A 17,629-nucleotide genomic window follows, 5' to 3' on the forward strand; every position below is an offset into this window, starting at 1 on the left:
TATGTCTAAGAGGAGGTAATATTCCATGTAAAAAAACTTGTGCAATTGTGAGGCAAAGTAATAGTGATCAGAAGTTATTTGGACAGAGTATGGAGTGGACAAATCCCCAGGCCCAGATGAGTTGTACCTCAGGCTGCTGAGGGAGGCAAAAGGTGGAAATTACAGGAGCTCTGACACACATTTTTCATTCCTGTGGCCAAAGGGGAGGTGCCAGAGGACTGGAGGACAACCAATGTGGTTGGGCTTTTCGAGAAGAGTGGTGGAGATAAACCAAGGAATTACAGACCAGTGAGTGGGAAACATCTCCACATGGGGAGGCAAGGTTTGAGGCAAGAGATAGTCAGCATGGCTTTGTCAGAGGAAGGTCATGCCTAATAAAATTGATTGAATTTTTTTCAAGGTGTATAAATGAGGATGGTGTATTTGATGTAGTCATGGATATGGATTTCAGCAAAGCCTTTGACAAGGTCCCAGAGGGGAAACTGCTAAAGCGCATGGGATCCCAGATGACGGTGGCAGGTTGGGTCCAAATTTGGCTTTGTGGTAGGAGACAGAATGGTGATAGAAGGCAGTTTGTGTGACTGGAGACCAGTGTCCATTGGAGTATCACAGGGATCAGTACGAGCTCCTTACTGTTCGTGATATATAAACAATATAGGTGAGAATGGGGAGGGGGGCGGTGAGGATGGTAAGCAAGTTTGCAGGTGGCACAAAGATTGGCAGGGTAATTAATAGTGAGGAAGGTGGTCTTAGGTTGCAGGAAAATATAGATGCATTGTGCAGATGGGCAGATCAGTGACAGATGGAATTTAACCCTCAATAATGTGACACAATGCATTTTGGAAGGAGTCACAAGTCAAAGGAGCACTCCACAAATGGCAAGATACTGGGAAATTCAAAAGGCACAAAGGGATCTGGGGTGCTTGTCCACAAATCCCTGAAGGTGGCAGCACAGGTCACTATAGGGTCGTCAAGAAGGGATACGAGACACTTGTCACTCATGGTATAGATTATAAAAGCAGGGAGGGTGTGTTGGAGCTCTATAAAATGCTGGTGAGGCCATAGCTAGAGTGCTGGGCGCTGTTCTGGTTATTTCAATATCAGAAGGATGTGGCTACACTGGAGGAGAGGGTAGGGAGGAGATGCCCCAGGATGTTGCCAGGGATGGAGCATGTGGACTGTGAAAAGTGGTTGTCTAGGCTGGGGTTGTTTTCCTTACAGGCTGAAGGGGACTGAATGAGGTGTGTAAGACTACGAGGGATATGGACAGGGTGGATAGGAAGCAGCTGTTCCCCTTGAGTTGGGGGGTCAACAATGAGGGGGTGTAATTTTAAGATGAGGGGTAGGGGATTCAGAGGGCATCTAAATAAACAGGTTTCCACAGTAAGAAGTCCCATGACACCAGGTTAAAGTCCAACCGGTTCATTTGATAGTAAACCTGGCGTTGAGAGACAGTGTTTACCCGAGTCCAATGCCGGCATCACCACATCATAAACAGGTTTCCACCCAGAGCGGGGTGGGAGTCTGGAATGCACTGCCTGCAAGGATCGGAGAGCTGGTCAGTTAGCTGGACACCTGGTTTGTGATGTGAAGCCATGCCAACAGTGGGGGTTCAAATCCTGTACTTGCTTAGGTTACTCAAAGGCCCTACCTTCTCAACCTGGCTCCTGACCTGAGGTGTGGTGACCCCCTCAGATTAAATCACGACCAGTCAGCCCTCCCTTTCCAAGGGGAGAGCAGCCTATGGTCATCTATGGAGACTTGATCTTTTAGGTGGGAAACTTTGCAAAAAAGTAGGTGGATGAGCAACAGAAATGTCCCAATTTTCAAAGAAACAGGCCAGGTGCTGGAAAGCGGCATTTGTGCAGATGTAGTTTTGTCAGCGCAGAACTGATGGGCTGAAGGGCCTTTTCTGCACTGTATGATCTTGGGGCAATAATGTGGTTCTACAAAAAAAAAAATCACCAGAAAACTCAATGATTCTGGGGGTTCATGATCTTCTGAACTGTTGTGAACTCAATGCTTCACTCACCTGATGAAGGGGCAGTGCTCTGAAAGCTCATGCTACCAAATAAACCTAGTGGACTTTAAGCTGGTGTTGGGAGACTGCTTACTGTGCCTACCCCAGCAACTCCACATCAGAACTAACAATTGGAAGGGACACTAGCTAACACAACAGGGTGTACTCTTCTGTAAGCGAACAGCAATTTCTGCCATCATGTCATGGGTTTGAAAGAAGTCTCCCAGTCTCCACTTTAAATGAAAGGCATGGAGCATCCAAAGGTGCTGGTGTTGGAACAGGTAAGGGGATGCCATCACCTTCCCGTCAAAACCAAATACAAACAAAGATGTGAGCAAGGATCATTTCCTTCACGGTGGATAAAAGGTTAGATTTCTGGGCGGGCAGCAAGTTAAAGGAGAGTGCTCAAAAGGACAAGTGACAGCAAGAGTTTTATCAGCCAGCACCAAAGCAGAGGCAATCAGATGCTTTATTTTCTGACACTGATTTCAGAGTCGGCACACAGCCTGCAGATCCACAACGCAGTCACGTTACTCTCGTCACTGATGATCAAAGATGGTGCAGAGTAACACAGCCAAGAATCGATTTGCCACTTGATTTTAACAGATATTTGAGGTGGTGTGGGATGAGGGTCTATTTGGAGACATGATTACAGTACTGTGTTCTCCAGGGCAGAGAATATTATAACATCTAAACCTGCAACAAATCAGCAATCATAACCAGGGACGTGGACTGCAACTCCCCGGCATTTCATCTGTGTTTGAAATGCCTTGCTGTATTTTTAATTTCCTTGAAAAATAATTGACAGACACTTGTAATGAGCGAGGTCGGTCTCCCTCAGCATTAGCTGCAGTGCCAGATCCAGACACCGAGAGATGAGAACTAAAATGACTCCATTACCAAGTAAGGTAGTAAAAGCTCCTTCAAAACAGAAGGAAAGTGGCTACCACCCCTATTCCTCCTCCTACCCCTCCTTCAGCCTGCCTCCCTGCAATCTCATGCACTCCTGGAACAGGCTTCCATACAAATGAACAGACAGAGAGAGAAAAGAAACACCCACTCACTGCAGAGGAAGAAGTGGTTAGTCAGGATCACAACATGCCTTTTTGCATCCTGCTGCATATGTATTTTTACTGTTGAAAGCTATTAATTGGGAAATGAATGCTCCTTAATCTGAGAGAGTGTCGTTTAATGTGGCTCCACGGAAAAGGTCAGTGCCTCTCAGTCGCAGAATAAAGGTGATTTGCACCAACTGTTACTGCTTATTCACAGGTCCAAGTTCGAATGTCAGAGCCACCCAGCACATCAAACGTAACATCTCTACACACTTGATTTAATTGCACAGGTTGTAAGTGCTCAAAAGGAAAATAATTCTTAATTCTTTTCTCATCTTTTATAAAAGGGAGAAAGATGAACAGCAATGGGCTATTTAACCCCTTGGGACTGTTCCACCAGGCACACAGCAACAGGCTATTTAAGCCCTTGGGACTGCTCTGTCAGGCATACAGCAACACAGGAACAGGCGATTTAACCCCTTAGACCGTATGTCTTCGAAGACTAAGAGGCAATTTAGCATGTCCAACCAACCTAACATGCACATCTTTGGACTGTGGGAGGAAACCGGAGCACCTGGAGGAAACCCATGCAGACATGGGGAGAATGTGCATACTCCACACAGACAGTGACCCAAGGCTGGGATTCCTGACGCTGAGAGACAGCAGTACTGACCATTTTTGTTTTATTCCAAGTTTATTTATTAAAAAGGGTTGCAAGTCGCCTTACATCAACACTGAAAAGCCCCAGCTGCCACACTCCAGTGCCTGCTTGGGTACACAGAGGGAGAATTTAGCATGGCAAATGTACCTAACCGGCACATCTTTGGACTATGGGAGGAAACCCATGCAGACATGGGGAGAACATGCAAACTCCGCACAGTGACCCAAGCCCAGTCCCTGCACTGTGAGGCAGCAGTGCCAACCAGTGTGGCACCATGGTTTGTCCTCTTTGGGATGTTAGAAGGTGTAAGGGGTAATTCGAGGGAAGTTATTCAGGGCAACAGATTCAATTAGATGGGGTGGGGAGGTGGTGGAGAGAGAGATGGGTTGGGGAAATCTAGGGCTCGGAGGGGCGTTCTGTAAACATCAAATCAAGACCTTTCAGGATAAAATTAAGAAACCGTGAATTGGTCCTAGGTTTCTGCTGTTGGGAATCAAGATACCAAGTCACCATCCTGCAATGCACGGCAGATATTTTTGCCTTCTTAAAAGTCTGGAGACAAAAGGCCTCTCTCCTTCTAATGGAAGGGCTTGTATTGTGGAACCTAGAGTCTTGCAATGAAGCCATGCAAACCTTGGACAGACAGTAAATCACACGTAAGCAAGTCCAATAACTTTCTTTTCGCTGCTTTCAAGTGAAGTTCCAAGCTCGGAGAAACTTGTATTTGCTCCAAAATGGAAAAAAAAGAAAAGTGCTCTGAACTGAACAGTTCCCAGCACGGAACTCCACTTTTCATTATTTTTTTTTTTACAGACAGGAGTCTTTGAGCGAATGTTTTCCACAAGGAGCTCGGAATGTTCCCGAGAGCTGACTTACATTTTTGCCAACAGCTGATAATCCCCATTAGCTACCAATTACACTTCCACTGGCACTGAGGACATGCTTTAAGCACTCGTCTTATCTTTTGCCAGAAGGCAGGCTGTCTTTTGACAGGGTGGAGGGGTGCAATTATTTTTTTTGGGGGTGGGAATGACTGGAAGGGAGAAGGAACAGGCTTTGAAAGGTGAAAAAAAGGGAAACAGCAGCAGCAGCAACATGGATAGCCTTGTTGAGTGGTGGGCAAGGCTTGTAGGAATTTTAATCCAGGACACGAAGATGCAGACATACTAAGTGCCGCAGACTTACTCCTACATTTCGACTTGGATCAGGGTCTGCAATGGGCTCCTGGAAATGTGAGTCATGTTTTTCAGTTGAATCTGTGGCCAGTTGTTTGGCAGGGGACAGGGAAAGAAAGGCGAGCTGGATATGGAGAGAGAGAGAGAGAGAGAGAGAGAGAGGGTGTGATTTGCTCCCAAGATGTTCACACACAGCTGTGTCACGGTGTTGGGGCGAGGGGAGCAGAAAGTTCACAATCACATTAATGATTATTTTTCTTAATTTCCCACTGTTTAGGCTTGGGGACCAATTTTATTTCAACAGGGAGTGGGTGTGAAGGGTGGTTGTGGGTTGGGGTGGGGTGGTGGTGGTAAGAAGAAACAGGTTCCGGTGGCCGGAGTGAAAGGCTGACTTGGGATCTTCCTCTGCAACGAGATGGAGATTAAAGGAGCCAGCTGGAATTCAGCAAAAAAAAAAGAGCCCGATTGCATCCAGATTTTGCTTGGTGTAGCTCACCCAGTAAATCCTGGTATGGAGGTAGTTTCCAGTCTGCCAGCCCACCCTGACCGAGGGGGAACACAGGTGGTGGTGGATCCCATTCATCCCACAGCTCTCCTTCCTTCTCAGACACCAAGTGAAGCTCTCACCAGTTGGTAACAGATACCAATAATCCTTTCAGATGAAGCAAGTGTCCTTTGCATGAGAAGAAACACACTTTCAAAATCAGTCAGTCCAAACATGTGCTGGTTAGATTGATTGGCCGTGCTAAATTGCCTCTTAATGTCAGGGGACTAGCAGGATAAATATTTGAGGTTACAGGGATTAGGGCTTGGGTGGGATTGCTGTCAGTGTGGCTCCAAAGGGCTGAATGGCCTCCTTCTGCACTGTAGGGATTCTACGATTTATAAGGGAATTAAACCACCATTAAATTCTGCAGCTTTAATACAGGTTGGTATAAACCTCAAGTACCATAGGTTAAATGATCAGGGTGCATCTGCTATTTTAGCTTGAAGATTTTCTTGGAACTGTACTGAACTAGTCAAAAACCAGTACAGAATGGATGAGATGCCTGGATGGGCAAGAATTATCTTTGATCAGAACTAAGATCAGCAGGCAGGGGATAACTAAAGATTGATGGCCTGCTCTTGTAATTGGTCAATTGTCTCAAATGGTTTGTCAAGAAGGGGACAAAGTGACTCTTTAAGGCATTGTACTCTAATAAAGAGGAGGAAAGGCCACTCTGTGTAATGGAGAGAAGAGCGATCCAAGGGGAAAAGGTAAGTGCTACCCACAATCCAAGTACTACACTAGTCCAAGTAGAGAACAGTCTAACGAAACTTCACAAGTCTACAAGATGAATGCAGCCCTAAGCTTGTTGCACACTAAGTTATCCAGAGTAAAAGCCTGATGCAGAACCTGTTGAGCAGAATTAATTACAGCCTGATATGTTAAGTCACATTTTATGCCTGATAAATCTAGTCACTTAGTCACAGTATGACAGTCTTGCTGTCAACCAATTTATCACAGCCCCCGTTCCCTTTGGTACACTGGCCCACACCTCTGCCAGTGGAACTTCAGGACCAGTGGGTTAAGCAGTGAACCTGGTTTGGGGGGTATTTGTGAGAAGAGGAGATTGGACAAGCTTGTTTCGTTTACACTTCAGTGTTGGCAACCTGATAGAAGCTTACAAAATTGTGATAGGCATGGATAGTGAGAGTCTCTTCCTCCCGCTACTGAGGTAGAAATATCAATTACGAGGGAACATAGGTTTAAGGCAAAAAGAGGAAAGTTTAAAGCAGATGCGAGGGGTTGTTTTTTTTTCGAAACAGAGGGTGGTGAGTGCCTGGAATGCACTGTCAGAGGAGGTGGTAGAAGCAGATAGCATGGTCACATTAAAGAGGCATCTTCACAGATACATAAACAGGCAGGGAATAGAGGGATAGGGACTGTGGAGAGGCAAAAGGTCTCCAGTTTAGAGAGGCGTTGAGTCAGCGCAGGCTTGATGGGCTGAAGGACCAGTTCCTGTGCTGTACTATGTTCAAAAAGAGTTTTGTTGTCATTGTGGAAAGGAAGAAATGTATAGATGTGGTAACGTGGTCCCTTTAAGGGGCAATCCATTCAGGGCCATGTGATTGGGGCTGGACCCTAACAAGAGGCCACAGGGTTGGGTGGTAGCTGGTCCAAAGAAAGCTTGGGTGCGTGTCCTGGGAGGAGGACCACCTTCAGTTGGAGCCAGGGAGGAGAAGAAAGCAGACCCTTGCAAGAGTTTTTGATCAAATCCTTACCTTGCATGTAAGATTAGTTATTGGGGCCACCTCTAGTTATTAGAACAGGTTACAGGGAGAAGGCGGGAAATGGCACCCAGTGAATGGCTTGTTTGGAGAACCAGAGACATCATGTGCCAAAAGCTCTCCTCCTGTGCTGTTCCCATTTGGCAATTGGTTATTCTAGAATTCAGTGATGGAGGAGAACAGTCACCAAATCAGGTGAGATGGAGAACACAAGGCTATAAATAGACCTTCATCCAGGTTTCCACCTCAAACACAACATGCCATCTTAATTTCAAAGCGAATCGCTCTCGGTATATGCCCCTCTTAAAGCAAGCAAAGCTCCATTCCTTCTTTTCATTGCCAAGCCCATGCTGTGCTTCAAGTCCCACATTTCCCCATCGACTAATTAGGCAGGGTTGCGCCTCGCTGGCCTGGCTGACTCACGAGAATCTGAGAGCCAAGGATTGGTTTGTCTGCTGTCTGAGAGATCAGAGAAAGCCCTTTGGGATTTGACGAGATCAGAAAGCAATTGGAAAACGTTCAGGTCATATGCAGAGAATCACGATCCACAGCAGAGTAAAAAAACTGTGTGTGTGTGTGTGTGTGTGTGTGTTTGGAATGATGCATCAGCCAGACTGTGCATTAACATCAAGATAAGCAAGTTGGAACATGGAAGCCAGCATCATCACATAAGCAGAGTGAAACTAGGCCAATATATGAATGCTATTAAAATGGATTAGCCGATAATACTTGGCCCATGAAATCTTCTGGAACAGATTCAATTGCCTGAGGGGGCAGGGGAGAAATTTTCAGAGGATCCCAACAGTGCAGGAGGCCATTCAACCCATTGAACCTGCACCAACAACAAGCCCTGCTAGGCCCAATCCCTGTAACCCCACATATTTACCCTGTTAATCCATCCCCCCCCCCCTGACATTTAAGGGGCAATTTAGTGTGTCTAATCAACCTAACCCGCACATCTTTGGACTGTGGGAGGAAACCAGAGTACCCAGAGGAAACCCACACAGACACAGGGAGAACATGCAGACTCCACACAGACAGTGACACAAGGCCAGGAATTGAACCCATGTCCCTGGCACTAAAATCAGCAATGCTAACTACTGCGCTGCCAGAGTTTTCTAGAACAAGCTTCCAATGGCTTTGGGGTTCTCAGCTCTTCCTGAGAAACCCAGAGGACCCATGCTTGTGGAAGAGTCGGGAACATCTGGTTTGGGATGCATCATTCATCCAGTGTGCAGGGCAGGTATGATGGACCTGCTACATTCTTCCAGTCTATCACTTGGATATGAAACACTCCAACTGGTGTCACACACAACTTCACACAAACTCCTCTGTCATCCAGTCACAGCTACAGGACAATGCTCACATCAACATTCTGGATCTCACACACACACACACACACACACACACACACACACACACACACACACACACACACACACACACACACACACACACACACACAAATGTAGCATCAGCTATGGCACTAACTTAGCCTCCTCGCTGCAAGCTTGCGAGTTCAAGATCCAATCCAGAAAATTGAGCAGAAAAATCTGGATGGACATCCTGTGGCACTATTCCAAAGAAGAACTGGAGTTATCCCTGGTGTCATGACCAAGAAAAGCAATGTGATTTAAACAGATACACAATGCTGGAATTTGAAACAGAAAATGCTGGAGAAACTCAGCAGGTCTGACAGCATCTGTGGAGAGAGAAAGAGCCAATGTTTTGAGTCTGGATGACCCTTCATCACAGCTGTATAGCAGGTTTGTCAGAGTGTTGAGATTTTGCAGCGTTTTGTTTTGTGTTGTGATTGAAACAGATGATCTGTTCACAGTACATTTCCCGTTTTTTCTTCATCTGTTGCTGGCTGGCCAGCATTTATTCCCTGTCCCGAGTTGCACAAAGGAGGTTGAGAGTCACCCACATTGCTGTGGCTCTGGAGACACTCGCAGGCCAGACCAGGTGACGATGGCAGATTTCCTTCCCTGAAGCACATTAATAAACTAGGTGGGTTTGTCCAACAATTGACAATGGTTTCATGGTCATCAGTGGATTTGGATTTTTTTTTATTGAATTCAAATTCCACCATCTGCCGTGGTGGGATTCGAACCCAGATCCCCAAAGCATTAGCTGAATTCCTGGATTACTAGCTCAGTGATAATACCACCAGGCCATCACTTCTGTGCTGGAGCTGTGTGCAAATTGACCGTGACTACACTTCAAAAGTACTTCATTGGCTGGAAAGCACTTTGAAAGGGCCCCAAGGTTCTAAAAGATGCTGGACAAAAGCAACTCTTTTTATCTATGTTCAATGTTGTTTCGTTGCCATTTTCCTAAGAATGACTCTTGCCTACATAGTTAGGTGAAAGTTTATTTTCCCTCTGAGATCCTCAAATGCTGTCCCTGAACTTTTTCAGTTATCATTTTCGATAAGCTTGCCTGCAGACGGCCTGCTTATCCTCCAAGGGCTGGAGCACACGAGTATGGTCTTGTTATGAACTAGATTGTATTGGCTGAACATCAAGGATATGAGAGCTATAAATAGCCAAGCGTATTAAGACTGGTGACTGCAGAACTGGATCACTTGAGAGAGGAAGACATTGACATTTGGATAATTACGCTGCAGGAATCATTTGAAGTGGAAAAGGTAAAGCGGTACAACGAAAGTTGAACGTTGAGTGGATAGAAATCATTCGGAATTGGCACTTCTTTGGAACCTGCCTCTTCAGTTTGAAGACTTATTTTGGATAAATTCTTCCCACCAGCCCCCCCACCACAAAGTGTGGCTGTTACAGACAAAACAATCATCATCGGACAACTTGGCACATTCTTCATCTGTTCAATTGTGCTGATTTGTCAAAACCAGTGTTAAAGCTCACCCCCTCTCTGACACACCAAACAGCCAGTGCTGGCGCTCACTCACTCGGACACGAGGAAAAAAGGTTGTCCTGGGGTCAGTAAGCTGTCCCTGCAGTTTGTGGCACAGAGGGGTGGAGGGAGTAACTGTTCCCCTTCCAGCGCAAACCACTTTTTACACAAGTTGCCACGTGGGGCAAAAAAAAATAAGCATTTTCATTCATAACCCTCGAAATGTCTCTTTGGGAAAGCTCCATTCTCCCCTTTTGGGGAAAAAGAGCCCATTCTGGCAGAAGTGTCTGTACAAGTGACTGTGTGTAACTACATAGTAACTGCTGTCTCTTTCTGCCTAAGAAATAATCCCCACAGAGAATTATATAATCCCTGCAGTGCCCATTAAGGCTGCAGCGATAAAAATCCCACCTAGGCCCAATCCTCTTAACCCTCCCCTGCTCGTCCCCCAAACACTAAAGCAGCAATTTAGCATGGCCAGTCCACCCAACCTGCACATCTTTGGACTGTGGGAGGAAACCCACATGGATACAGGCAGAAGATACAAACTTCACACAGACAGACACAGTCATCCAAGGCCAGGAATTGAACCGGGCCCCTGGCGCTGTGAGGCAGCAGTGCTAACCGCTGTGCCGACAGAACTGACAAAAAACGCAGGGAGCAAAGTAGTTTGGCAGCATCCATAGTCTCCACTGTCAATGAGACATGTATCACAAGAAAATACAGCAGACAAAACCAATAATAAAAATCAAAACAAAAACAGAAGGAACACAGCGAAAAGGTCAGCCCAAAACAGCTGATAACAATCTCATCCTGACAACCGTGTCGCTCATTTTTCTTCGATTAACTCAAGGGGCTGGATAATTCAGTGTCAGAACCACAAAGATCTAGTGCCAGGAAAATGGAATGCTCAGACAGAATCTGCAGTAAGCAACATCAATTTCTTTTATATTGAATTCAGCTGGTAGAACCTGAATTCAATAAAATAAAAACATTTCTGGAATTAGGAATCTACTGATGGCCATGAAACCAGTGTCGATTGTTGGAAAAACCCATCCGGTTCACTAATGTCCTTTAGGGAAGGAAATCTGCCGCCCTTACCTGGTCTGGCCTACATGTGACTCCAAAGCCACAACAATGTGGTTAACTCTCAACTGCCCTCAGGATGGGCAATCAATGTTAGCCAGCCAGCGACGCCCATGACCCACAAATAAATTAATTAAAAGAAGAGGAAGACAGGTTATTCAAAGATTCTAACTGTTCGCCACCCATTGGTGAGGAACAGGGTGATAGCACACAACTGGAGTTGAGACAGAGTCAAGGAGCCGTAGAGGTTTACAGCATGCAAACAGGCCCTTGGGTCCAACTTGGCCATGCCACCCTTTTTCTTTTAAAACCCCGAAGCCAGTCCCAATTGCCCGCATTTGTCCCATATCCCTGTATGTAACTGTCTAAATGCTTTTTAAAAAGACAAAATTGTACCTGCTTCTACTACTACCACCATTGGCAGCACATTCCAGACACTGGTGTGGGGTACAAGATTTACAGGGTGAAGTTAACATGACCCAGTGACAAGTCTGTATGGAATTTGTTGGTGTCTTTATGCAAGTCAATGTTTTACCCAACTCTGCTGGAGTTTGAGATCCCAGTTTTACTTTGGGTCACAGGTCAAAGAAGGTTTATGTCAGTGATGATACTTGATCCAAAAGTTAGGGCACAGTGTAGTGCGGGCAAGTTTGAAGAACTGCTTTCTTTTGGGTTGCTGTTTGGTGCCCCCAGTGTTTCTTCTGGGAGCCTGCCATTAAGAGAATTGTCTCTACCTCATGGAATGTTTTGCATTTAAACTGAGCTCCAGACCTCCAACCCCTCCAAAGAGGCCAATTGACAGCTGACAATTCCCACTGAAAATTATAGCAATGACTGCCATGTTTGGGTAGGAGAGGATTAACCCCTTTCCACTCACAAACAGCCAAGGAAATGTCTGTGTCAACTTCCACAGGGAAACTTGAGATGTTCTCTCTCAATAGAACATAGGTATAGGATCAGCAATTGTGCTGCACATACAAAGGTATATTAAGACTGGGGTCAAATGAGCAGAATCTCATGCACCAAATTAACTTGGAGAGCTGGCTAGAATTTGCAATGAGGCAGGGGGAGCAGAAGTGGCTCAGGGCCAGGGTAACTTGGTGGGCAAGTGGAAGGATGGAAACAGCAGAGACAGAGGAGCTCTTGCCACTTGTTGAACCACTTGTTTTTCTGGCACTAGATCTTTGTGGTCCTGACACTGAATTATCCAGCCCCTTGAGTTAAATCAATGAAAAATGAGGGGAGAACAATCCAAGAGGAGAAAAGAAACAGGGTCCTCTTGGCTGCCAAAGGAGGGAGGTCTTCAGTAAGCACAGGCACAGAGTATAACATGATCAACCCTCCCTCTTCCCTCACAATCAGCCAGCTCAAGGAATGGAAGATGGGATCTTCCCAATATGTACGTTGAACTGAATAGCTTCATGGAATATTGTGTATGTGTGATCATGACTATCTGGACTTCTGAAGGAAACCATGAATTGGTCGAGTTGACATCAAGATTATTTTCAAGTGCTGATCCTGAGGTACTTTCTTGAACGTGCAAGAGGTTGATGATACATGGAATGGAGTTAGAAAGGCTGAGTTTAGATGATAATCAGATTTTTTCCTCATTGCATATCCAGTGTCATTGGTTGATAACGACAGATAGGAAGGTCGACTTGCCAGGAAACCAGCTGGGCTGAGAGAACTGGCTGATTCATGATGGAAGTGTACTCACGTTTTGAGCTAGTTTTCACCTTCTCCCACTCTGAGCTAAAATATATGGACACATGCAAAACCAGCTGGGGCAGAACACACTTAACTTGTCTTCAGTGTGATTACAACACCAAGAGAGGGCATTCAGCCCACTGTGTCCATACTACCTCTCTGGAGCAGCAACATTACACTTTTAAGATTTGTCGGGATGCACAGGAGGATGGGTTCCACATTTCAAGCCTCAGAATGGATTATGGGGCCTCTGTTATTGAGCTGACAGATGTGCTGGTGTGTAATTCATACTTCTGGACTGTATGTGACCTTATTAATCTCCAAAGCCAGGAGGTTGCGTACACACATTGCTGAGGATCTGGTCTTGAGCTAATATTTGGCTGCATCCTTACAAGTTGCTTCCACAATTCTCAGTGCCAACTCTGAAAAGCTGTGCTTATTTGACCTTTTGACCATTGCATCCAACATCTTAAGAATAACATGCAGAGAGTGTTTGATAAACTGGATTATTAACAGCTGTCCCTGCCGCAGTTGGATTGAACACCACAAGTGGAACCTGGAGAAAGCCTACACCTGTCAATAGATAATCCAGCCATCCACATTCTTTTCGTTCCCAAGTAGTCATTTGTCCTTGCTAATAGCTTGTACTTAATAACGTGCTCTGCAAGACTCATTTTAACAAATGAGATGTATTGGACATCCCTTGCTATATTAAACACATCTTCTCACATCAGGCCGATGTATAATCATAAAATCCCTACAGTGCAGAAGGTGGCAATTTGGCCCGTTGCGTCTGCACTGACTTAGCACCTTACCCAGCCCTAATCCACTTTAGCCACACAACTTGGGATGTGTCAAAGGCCAACTTGTTATATGGCCAATCCACCTAACCAACACATCTTTGGAGTGTGGGAGGAAACCCATGCAGACACGGGAAGAATGTGCAGGCTCCGCACAGAGAATTACCCAAGGTCAGAATCCAACACAAGTCCCTGGCGCTATGAGGCAGCCGCGCTAACCACTGTGCCACCATGCTGCCTGTACATAATTCCTGAAGTGGTTGGATTAGTATTTGGGAGTAACTCAATTCTTCCACAGGTATTCTCACATCTTGGATTGTGATGGCCATTCTCAATCTCCTAATTTCTAACTACATTACTTCCTATGCACCCCCCCCCCCCAATTTTATGAAAAGGGTTACCAACTCAGGAAGAGAGAGAGTTGTGTTGGGAGTTCCTCAATAAAAACGTGGCAATGAATAGATCACCTTCCGGATCTGGTGGAACGCAACATGCTGTAAAAGCGATTGCGACCATCTCTCACCTGGACAGTCACGTCAACTGCTGTGGGGTGTAAAGTGAATGTGGTCAGTGGCTCAGAGAAATGAATGCGTATTAAATTGAATTGAGAAGATTTTCATCAAGCATAAATAATGCATTGGTTACATCGAATCCCTGCATGTGGGTTAGGAAATAGGCCTGAAAGCATTGAACATACTTGGGAACACTGACTCCGAGTTTGGGAGTATGATAACGCGCAGATATTTAGTCATTTGGTACACTGGTGAGGTTCCCAAACTCCCTTCTTGATCCCGTGCGTTCCACCAGTGAACACAGTGCAGGCTGAGGGGTGATGTGAGGCTCCGGGATATAACATGTCCAGCAACACGAGATTATATTTTCAAGCTATTTTTAAACTCACTGCCACATCACATTTTTGACCACTTGCGATTTACTCTGGAAGGCTTTGAGAGAAAAGGTGTGTGCCTATACTTATCATATCAGAGTTACAGAAAGCAAGATATTTATTCCCCGCCAGATTCTGTGATATGATGGCACTCCCAGAACCAGTTTGACTCTTTCCTCACAACTTGAACAGATTTAATGATGGTTCTTTTATAAAGAAAACCTTTTAAACCCGTTAAAGTGTCACCAAACAGGTCATTGAACCAACCAGTAGTCAGGTAGAGACACAGCCATCTACCTCTTTCCATAATCTGAACATGAAATGCTTCTCAACATACTTGGAGTGGAATGTGGATCTCGCAGGGTGGATGTTTTAAAAGGGCTGGCCTTGGCTTCAATCCATTCAGGTGCATATGCAGAACAAACCTGTGTAAATACTACAATCACTTCAGCAAGCTGAGAATTCAGCTGGCACATCAACACACACTGCTGATCACCTTCGTGGGGTGGCACAGTGGGTTAGCACTGCTGCCTCACAGCGCCAGGGACCTGGGTTCAATTCCCAGCTTGGGTCGGCGCAGGATCTGCACGTTCTCCCTGTGTCTGCGTGGGTTTCCTCCGGGTGCTCCTGTTTCCACCCACAGTCCAAAAGACACGCTGGTTAGGTGCACTGGCCATGCTAAATTCTCCCTCAGTGAACCTGAACAGGCGCTGGAGTGTGGCAGCTGGGGGATTTTCACTAACTTCATTGCAGTGTTAATGTCAGCCCAATTGTGACACTATTAAAAAAACCTCAACCTTGCCAGCAAGAGAACCATAAAGAACACGAGAGGCGTGACAGTTGATCATTCAGCGACTTGAGCCCTGCGCAGCCATCAGTAAGACCGTAGGTAATCTTCAACCCCTCTACGCTTTTCCACACTCTGCATTCCTTTGCATCAAAAAAAATCAAGATCTCACGACCTGAAAACAAACTCAGCAACTGATCATCTACAGCTGTCTGTAAGAGAGGATTTCAAAGAATCAGAACCATTGCATTGCATCCCAGGCCATTATTGTCTCATCTCAGCTGTGGGTCAGCGGTGAGCCTTCTTGCCTGAAAGTTATGGATTCAGGGGCTTTGAGCACAACTCTAGGCTGACACTTCACTGCAATACTGTGGGACCGCTGTTGCAACTGTCACTTTCTGGACAGGACACTGAAGCAAGGTTGCACCTGCCCTCCCTGGTTCATGTCAAATATCTCTTCCTCCCCAGTCACCTGGCCAAAGGTCCAACGATGACCATGAAACCATTATCAATTGTCAGGAAAAAAAACCTGTCATTCACTAATGTCCTTCAGGGAAGGAAATTTGCCATCCTTACCTGGACTGGCCTGCATGTGACTCCAGAGTCACAGCAATGTGGTTGGGTATTATTAAACTAGACAGAGTGCAGAAAGGTTTTACTAGGATGTGACTGGGACTTGATGGTTTGAGTTATAAGGAAAGGCTGGATAGACTGGGACTTTTTTTCCCTTGGAGCGTAGGAGGCTGAGGGATGATCTTATAGAGGTCTATAAAATAATGAGGGGCATAGATCAGCTAGATAATCAATATCTTTTCCCAAAGGTAAGGGAGTCTAAAACTAGGTTTAAGGTGAGCGGGGAAAGACACAGAAGTGTCCAGAGGGGCAACTTTTTCATACAGAGGGTGGTGAGTGTCTGAAATGAGCTGCCAGAGGTAGTACCGGCAGGTAAAATTCTGTCTTTTAAAAAGCATTTAGATAGTTACATGGGTAAGATGAATATAGAGGGAATGTAGATCAAACATGGGAATTTTGATGAGCTTTATGGGAACAAAAGGGCCTGTTTCCATGCTATAAACCACTGACTCTTAACTACCCTCAGGGAAGGGCAATAAATACTGGCCCAGCCAGCGACGCCCACATCTGAATGAACAAATGAATCATTTCTATTTATTCCCCCAACCAAGGTCCCAGAGAAAACAGATGATCCCGGTTTATCCTTGTTGCTGTCCGTGGGAAGTTGCTGTGTACAAATTAGCTGTCTCATTTCCGACGTCATGACACAGTGACCACACTTGAAAAAGTGCCCCATTCACGATTCAAGTGCGTTGACACATCAAGGTGAAAGACAGTCCATTATAATCAAGGGGGAAGCACGATGTTTTCTGATATTGACCCAAATAGAAAAGAACCTCAGTCACCAGGACACGCTTCGTCTTCACCGTTTCAAAACAATCCATGAACATGATCATGGGTTTCATGTTATAGCACCACGTGTTAAACAGGTCAGATACTGCAACGTTAGAAAGAGAAATAGCACAGCCTTTGTCTTACACCAGGAAGTGGAGAAATACAATAATTAATAGGATTGAATTCACTCAGCATTGAGGCCCGTGGATCCTGGTCTGACCTCTCCAGGTGGGAGGTGGAAAACACTTACAGATTTGATCGAGGGCAATAGATGAAACCTCAAGTTGTGGAACAGGGATATCTAACCGAGATAAAGGCAAAATACTGTGGAGGAGCTGGAATCTGAAACAAAGAGAACATGTTGGAAAAACTCAGCAGATCGAAATGTTGGCTCCATTCTCTCTCCACAGGTGCCGTCAGACCTGCTGAGCTTCTCCAACATTTTCTGTTTGTTTTTGAATCGAACAGCGACGTGAACTCTGTTCCTCTCTGCTCACTCCGAAGTTGCCAGACCTGTTATTTCCAGCACTTTCTGTTCTGCAGACTGAAAATCTGCAACTACTGCAAGGATTTGTGGACATCAGGGCAGGAGTCATAAAACAGAGAACAGTTTGTAAAGCCAGGAGATTTCCAACCATTGGACGTTAGCCTGGCGCAGAGCCTTGTATTGTGTTCAAGTGCCTCACCCCAGATGATGTTTCTCTGCTTCTGCTGTTGCTGTGTCATGATGTGGATGGAGGTCACTACTTGTTTTACACAGCCCTTCAACATGGCCATCCGTCAGCTCACATTCAGTGGGAACGACTGCACTGTCTTTTCCAGGGGCCCTCAGTGTTCTTCTGCCCTCCCTTTCTTGGGGGCACCATCACCTTGATTCTTTCAGAGCTCCCTGTTCTTGCTGTG

The 17,629-nt window shown here is 45.6% G+C and overlaps 1 protein-coding gene across 3 annotated transcripts in view; it reads right to left on the reverse strand.

Annotated features, from left to right (window-relative positions):
* The window catches only part of tacc1 (transforming, acidic coiled-coil containing protein 1), a 106,199-nt gene that overhangs the window by 59,307 nt on the left and 29,263 nt on the right, over positions 1-17,629 (reverse strand). The window lies entirely within an intron of this gene.

This window comes from Carcharhinus amblyrhynchos, chromosome 34, assembly GCF_965287045.1.
Source record: "Carcharhinus amblyrhynchos chromosome 34, sCarAmb.v2.hapA, whole genome shotgun sequence".
NCBI classification, from domain to species: Eukaryota; Metazoa; Chordata; class Chondrichthyes; order Carcharhiniformes; family Carcharhinidae; genus Carcharhinus; species Carcharhinus amblyrhynchos.